Raw genomic sequence first — 6,867 nt, forward strand, 5'->3', positions numbered from 1 at the left:
GATCCACAATTATGGTGCCAAAATGAGATCTTTTATGGAAGATTTGATCGAAAATTGGAGAAGAAATTAGATTGAGTAAAGAAGAAAAATCATTAGTGAAGCAAACATGAGAAGTAATTAAGGAACCAATGGAGGAGATCTTTTGCCCTAAGTCCTAAGGCTATTATTCCTTGCACCCTCCACCCTCAAAGCCCTAGCCTCTCACCTATTTAAACACCCCTTTGGCTGACCCTAGGGAGGGGGATAAGTAGTTCTCACATCCATAGCCTCGAAACCCCTCCACTTCCTAACCCTAGCCGCCACAGACTTCCTCCCTCATGCCTCCTCCACTTTCTAACCCCAGCCGGCCAACCTTAGATCCTTTTCCTTCTAAACCTTAGCCATCCAAGCCTTGATGCATCTCTCTCTAAGCCCTCAAAATTCCACATCCAAAAACCTTAGAAAACCCCACGTCCAGATCTGTACAACTTTAGCCCTTTTTTCTTTTCCACCAAAAATGAACAACTTATTCTTTCTTTTTTCATCTTCTAAAACTCACTTTCCTTAGCCTATTCTCCACCAAATCTCTTCCTCCTACTACTGAAGATGTTCTCCAAGTCCATGGTAAAGAATCTCCAGAGTCTAGGATGCAGATTGCAGCGAAGAGCTTTCCAATGGCCGGCTAGACACCCAGCTCTCGAGAGATCACTGTGAATTATTTTGACAGTTTGTTTTCTTTTGCAACATCTTTTATATTTCTCTTTCATTATGCAATAAAGATCTAGATTTCTTGATTTATATCTATGCATTTTTATTTTTTTTGCCTATATTTTCAATCTAGAATAGTCTATACTCTTAGGATGATCCATGATCTATAGGCATGAATCGTACTCTTAGGATAAATTCTATTTAGGTAAAATTTTTTTCTTGTATCTAATTTAATTTAGACTAGCCTATAACTTTAAGAGATGGGCCGTGATCTACAGACACAAATCATGCTCTCTGAGATAGGCTATATCTTTATTATTTAGATACCCAATCAAAAATAGATGAAAGAAGGATACTAGCTGTCTAATAAGGAACAATTGAGAACTTGAGAATCCATCTCCATATCTGAAACCCAACCTCAAATTAGCAGATCTTTACTTACTTTCTAGATTAATTATTAGTTTCTTAATTGCTCTCTACTTTTCTCTTAATCTAAAAACTAAATGACTCAACCGTAATTAACACAGTTCCTGTGGATACGATCTCGACTCACCCTATTTATATAGTTATGAGTTAAGTAATTATTTTTGACCACCTACGACAACGATCAAATTTTGAGAGAATAACTAAGTTTAAGTGAGTCCTCAAGTATAATAAAAAATAATTAGTTGTATGTACCCAAATTTTATCTCAATTAAAAGTTAATTAGGCATCTTAATTAATGAATGATTAATGATCTAAATAATTTAGAGATACTGAGAGATAAATTATTAAAAAAATCCAATGAATGGTGAGGTTTAGATCAGACCAAATTTTAGAGTGATTTCAGAACCCTCTACCTACCTATTTCAATGAAGAATCTACTTTATGGGGATATGGAAGGAAAGGTAGAGGTATGTAAAAATTTTTCTTATTTTTTAAAAAAAAAGATTGAGCGTTGTCTCACTGAGTAACTGGACCCCTTGACCTAAGTAAGCATTGTGGTTCACATCAAAAGATAGGGATATAAAAAATCGATAATAAAGATTTTAAAAAATAAAAATAATAAAAAAGTTATAGATAATAAGGGGAACTAAATTGCGAAGAAGATAATAAATCCAGCTCATATGTAGTTAGAAGACTTAAAGAGTAAAGTGAGGAGTTGGTGAAAGAAGATCTCAAAAAAATTTTATGGCTAGCACTCAACCACTAACTGGGTTGAATTAGTAATCTAATGAAGTATCTCTTCAATAGTTGATCGGATATCAGCTACCTTTAGGGATATCTAAACTAACTTTTAATTCAAGACTGAGTCGGTACTCACTCTGATTTTTCTATTTTACTCAAGGATGAGAAAAGCTAAGTTAGGGGGTGTGATCAATACTTGAATTAATACATTAGAACACTTAAAACATCATTAATTAATATGTATTAGTTTGAATTTGATGTTTTCTAACATATTTTGTATGTAATTAGAAGATTGGATTCAATTATGCTCAATTGCATCTAATCTGGCTTGAACCCAAATACACCCAAGAGCCACAATGAAGATCTAGAGATTTTCATGAAAGCCCCACATCCAATGGTGAAGATATTAGGCACCAACCATGAAGCAAGTGTGGAAAGTTTTTCATGAGAAACAAAGATGGAAGAAATTCTGCATGGACCCCATTACAAATTTATCATAAAGCCACCTTAGATCTAATCAAATTCCCTCCACAAGATATATGATGAAGCTCTAGATCCAAGGGTCCACAATCACAGTGCAAAATGGAGATCTTTTATGAAAGATTTGATGAAGAATTAGAGAAGAAATTAGATTGAGTAAAGAAGAAAAATCATTAATGAAGCAAATATGGAAAGTAATTAAGAGAGGAACAAATAGAAGAGATCTTTTGCCCTAAATCCTAAGGCTATTATTCCTTGCACCCTTCACCCTCAAAGTCCTAGCCTCTCACCTATTTAAACACCCCTTTGGCCGACCTTAGGGAGGGGGATAAGTAGTTCCCACATCCATAGCCCCCAAACCCCTCCACTTCCTAACCCTAACTGCCACAAACTTCCTTCCTCATGCCTCCTCTGAAAGAAAAATCGGCAGTTCAAAGCATGCATTTTCAAAATTTTTTAGTAAAAAATCATAGATTAAATATTTTAATCTATTTGTACACCCTAGATTTGATCTAGAAACTATGTAATAAGGATCAAATGATATGAATAAATACAACATCTAAAATTAAATAATTGATCATATCAATCATGCAAGCAGATCGAATATGAAACAGAAGTAGATCCTATCTATTGAGATTAGATTTTTTATCAGAGTATAGGTTGATGATCACCACTGCTGATAGATGTGGTAACAGATTCTTTCTGATGTCGAGGAGCTACACAACACGTCCGACCTCTATAGGATGTCTACTCGAAATCCTGATCAGATCGTCCTTTCCAAGAGCGCTAGCTTACGCGCAAAAAGCACTGGATGGTTGATTTGTGCTCCTTCCTTTGGATCACTCGAACTCTTTTAGATTATAGGATGGAACAATAGGAGGAGATGGTGGTGTAGGAAGTATGGAACAAAATCTTTTTATTTTGTTCTTCTCATAAAAATCTGAAGTTGAAACCCTAGAACCCCACCCGAAAACTCATGCCCAAAGAGGAAGCAATTTTCCTCTTTCAGTCACATAGAATGACCCACCCCTTCTCTCTCAAAAAATAATTTTTCATGATAAAACCTTCCCTATTTGTCACACAAAATTGGAGAGGATTTAAGTATGGCAAGGAGAGGAGATAGGATAAGGATAAGGTGGTTGATTTAGTTCAAATTCAAACTAATTTGAATTCAAAACTCAACCACTTGATCCTTATCCAAGAGAGGCGTCAGAAGGGCTAAGGTGTAAGACATTTTTCATCAAATTCCCTTCTTATTTATCACACAAAACATCAGCCTTCTCTAGGAGTTGGCAACAAGGAATCAGATAAGGATAAGATCAAGGTAGTTTTAACTCAAATTCAAACCATTTGAATTCAAACACTAACCTAACTCATCCTAATCCAAAGGGGATCAGAGAGTGGGTGACAAACCTCTTCTGGGTGTGAGAAACATTCACACAAAAATATTTCTCGCATGAAGAAAGAAGGGCACAGAGAAAGGGTGGCGTATGGGCTTTGGTTCAAATCCATTTGAACTCGAATTTTGTCCAATTAGATTCTCAATCAAACTAAATTAGGTTGGATCCATTCAGACCATTGAATCTAATCTAATTAGGTAACAAATTATTTCGAGTAAATCCTAATCAAATTAAAAATTAATTGAATTCAAATTTCAATCAAATCAGGAATCGAACATCCTTAGCGATTAGGTCATCTTATAATCTAATCGGATTAAACCTAATAGAATCTAATTCAATTAGACTTGATCCAAACCTCAATATTTAATTAAATTAAGCTAATTAGCAATCTAATCACTAATCAATCCTCTTATAATTTACTAACTATAAGTAAATTAATTTGTTATAACTTTTGTGCAAGGTTAATCATCAATCGAATTGACGATTATACCTTGAAACGATTCTTAATCGTCAATCAGCCACATGATTGATCAAAAACTTCTTTTGAGTGTAACCCCATAAGTTTGAACCTAAGCTAATAGCACAAGAATAATTTTTCAGTACCAATCAAAGTGATCATCTAGCAATGGTACCCAACATCCAGATAGGCCGAAAATTGCTAAGCAACATTCAAGAATCCATTGGCATATGGTTATCGTATAATTCATCCCTTTGATCTTAATACTCAAAATGACCTAGGGTTTAACTATCAATCCAGAAAAGATCATCTATATTGGATTTCAACTTTTCAAATCCATTGTATGGATTATCCTGATCGAGGTTTTACTAAATTGAAATATAGTGATGCATTAACTCTTACTTATTCGGAGGAGTCAATTCCATCTTGACTCACACACTAACTTTGTAAGTACTTGACAATGCATAGAAACCTTTCATCACTAAATTAAAAATTCAGATAGTCTAGTATCAAAGTACAATGAGTTGCTTGCAAGTCACCATGATGATCTCAGATCAGAGGGATACTTGTACCTATATCCTTCGCGAGCTACTCTTGACAGCAGAGTGCTCCACAGTTGGTTGCGTTCAGTGAGATATACACCTATAGCTCACTTGCATGTCATGTAAGTGTCTCTGCACTCCTTGGTTAAGAGAACAACCAATGCCCATGGCACATAATGACCTACACTTGATCTAGCTATCGTCTTAATAATAGCATATTATTTGATCATGAACTAGGTTTAAGGACTAAATGACATATCCTCCTATATCTATTCAAATAGTCCTAAGGACTTCATCACAATATAAGAGTTCAAAGAAGATATATAAATGATGAAAAAATTAAATAATATTTATTATTTAATAATTTATATATAATTAAAATAATGAGCTCAATCATTAATAGGTTAATGATTGACTTTGGGATACAATTTTCAATAACTCCCACTTGAACTAAAGTCAATCGGTACAGTATCGTATATCTATCTTCGATTTATAATCTTCGAACTTCTTGACACTAAGGGCTTTAGTAAATGGGTCGGTCAGATTTTTCTTTCCGTCAATCTTTTGAAGCTCAATATCACATCGATCTATGATCTTCCAGATCAGGTGGTAGTGGTGCAGAATATGCTTGGTGCGCTGATATGACTTCGATTCCTTCGCTTGAGCAATGGCACCAGTGCTGTCGCAGTACAACAAGACAGAGCTATCGAGAGAGGGTGCCACTCTGAGCTTGCTGATGAACTTTCGTAACCATACAGCTTCCTTTGCAGAATTGGATGCTGCGATATATTCCATCTCATAAGTAGAGTCGGCCACGATATGCTGCTTGAAACTTTTTTAGCAGACTACACCATTCAAGGTATATATATCCCAACATATCTTTACTATCGTCATGATCTGACTGAAAATTAGAGTCTGTAAACCTCACAAGTTTTAAGTTAGATTCTCTATAGATAAGCCACTGATATTTAGTATTTCTCAAATACTTTAGGATGGTCTTTATGACCTTCCAGTGGTTCTCACTTGGATTAAACTATATCTACTCACTATCCCTAGTGAGTATACTATGTCCAGTCTTGTACATATCATAGTGTACATCATGGATCTCACAATCGAAGCATATGAAATTCTACTCATATGCTCTTTCTCTCTTGAGGAGTTGTCAGACAAACCCTTTTCGAGAGAAAAATTTCATGACCTATCAGAAAATAGTCTTTTTTAAAATTCTCTATGCTGAACCGTTTCAGCATAGTATCAATATACGTGGACTGAGATAATCCAATTAACTTCTTATATCTATCTCTATAGATCTTCATCCAAAGGATGTAAGATGCTTCTCTCAAGTTTTTCATAGAGAACTGTGACGACAATTAAATCTTTATTCCTTGTAATACAGGGATATCATTTTTTATTAAGAGAATATCATCCATATACAAATAAGAAATACTACCACAGAATTATTAACCTACTTGTATATATAGAGTTTTTCTCCATTCTTAATGAAATCATACATTCTGATCACTTTATCAAACACATGTTCTAACTTCGAGATGTATGTTTCAATCCATAAATAGACTTTTGAAGCTTACACACCTTAGACTCATCTATGGATATAAAGCTTTAGATTATATTATATATACCTCTTCTTCTAGCTTTCATTTAGAAAAACTATTTTCACATTCATTTACAAGATTTCATAGTCTAGGTGCGCTGTTATCGCAAACATGAACCAAATAGACTTGAACTTTATCACAGAAGAAAATATTTCGTCATAGTCAATATTATAATGCTAATGATAACTTTTGACAACCAGACAAACTTTATAGGTCTCTACCTTTCTGTCTTTGCCCCTCTTCCTTTTGAAGATCCACTTATACCCTATGGGTTTTATCCATTCAGATAGGTCAACCAATATCCATACATCCAATATCCATACATCGTTGATCTTCATGAACTCTATTTCAAACTTTATAGCTTCTAGCCACTTGTCAGAGTCAGACCTCTGTATTACATCCATATAGGTGATCGGATCTTCATTGTTCTCATCGAGTTCAACAGGATCACCGTCTCGAACCAAAAAATCATAGTATCTGTCTGGTTGGCATGGTACTCTATTAGATCTTTTAAAGATATC

The sequence above is a fragment of the Elaeis guineensis genome, chromosome 6 (assembly GCF_000442705.2).
Source record: "Elaeis guineensis isolate ETL-2024a chromosome 6, EG11, whole genome shotgun sequence".
In the NCBI taxonomy this organism is placed as follows: domain Eukaryota; kingdom Viridiplantae; phylum Streptophyta; class Magnoliopsida; order Arecales; family Arecaceae; genus Elaeis; species Elaeis guineensis.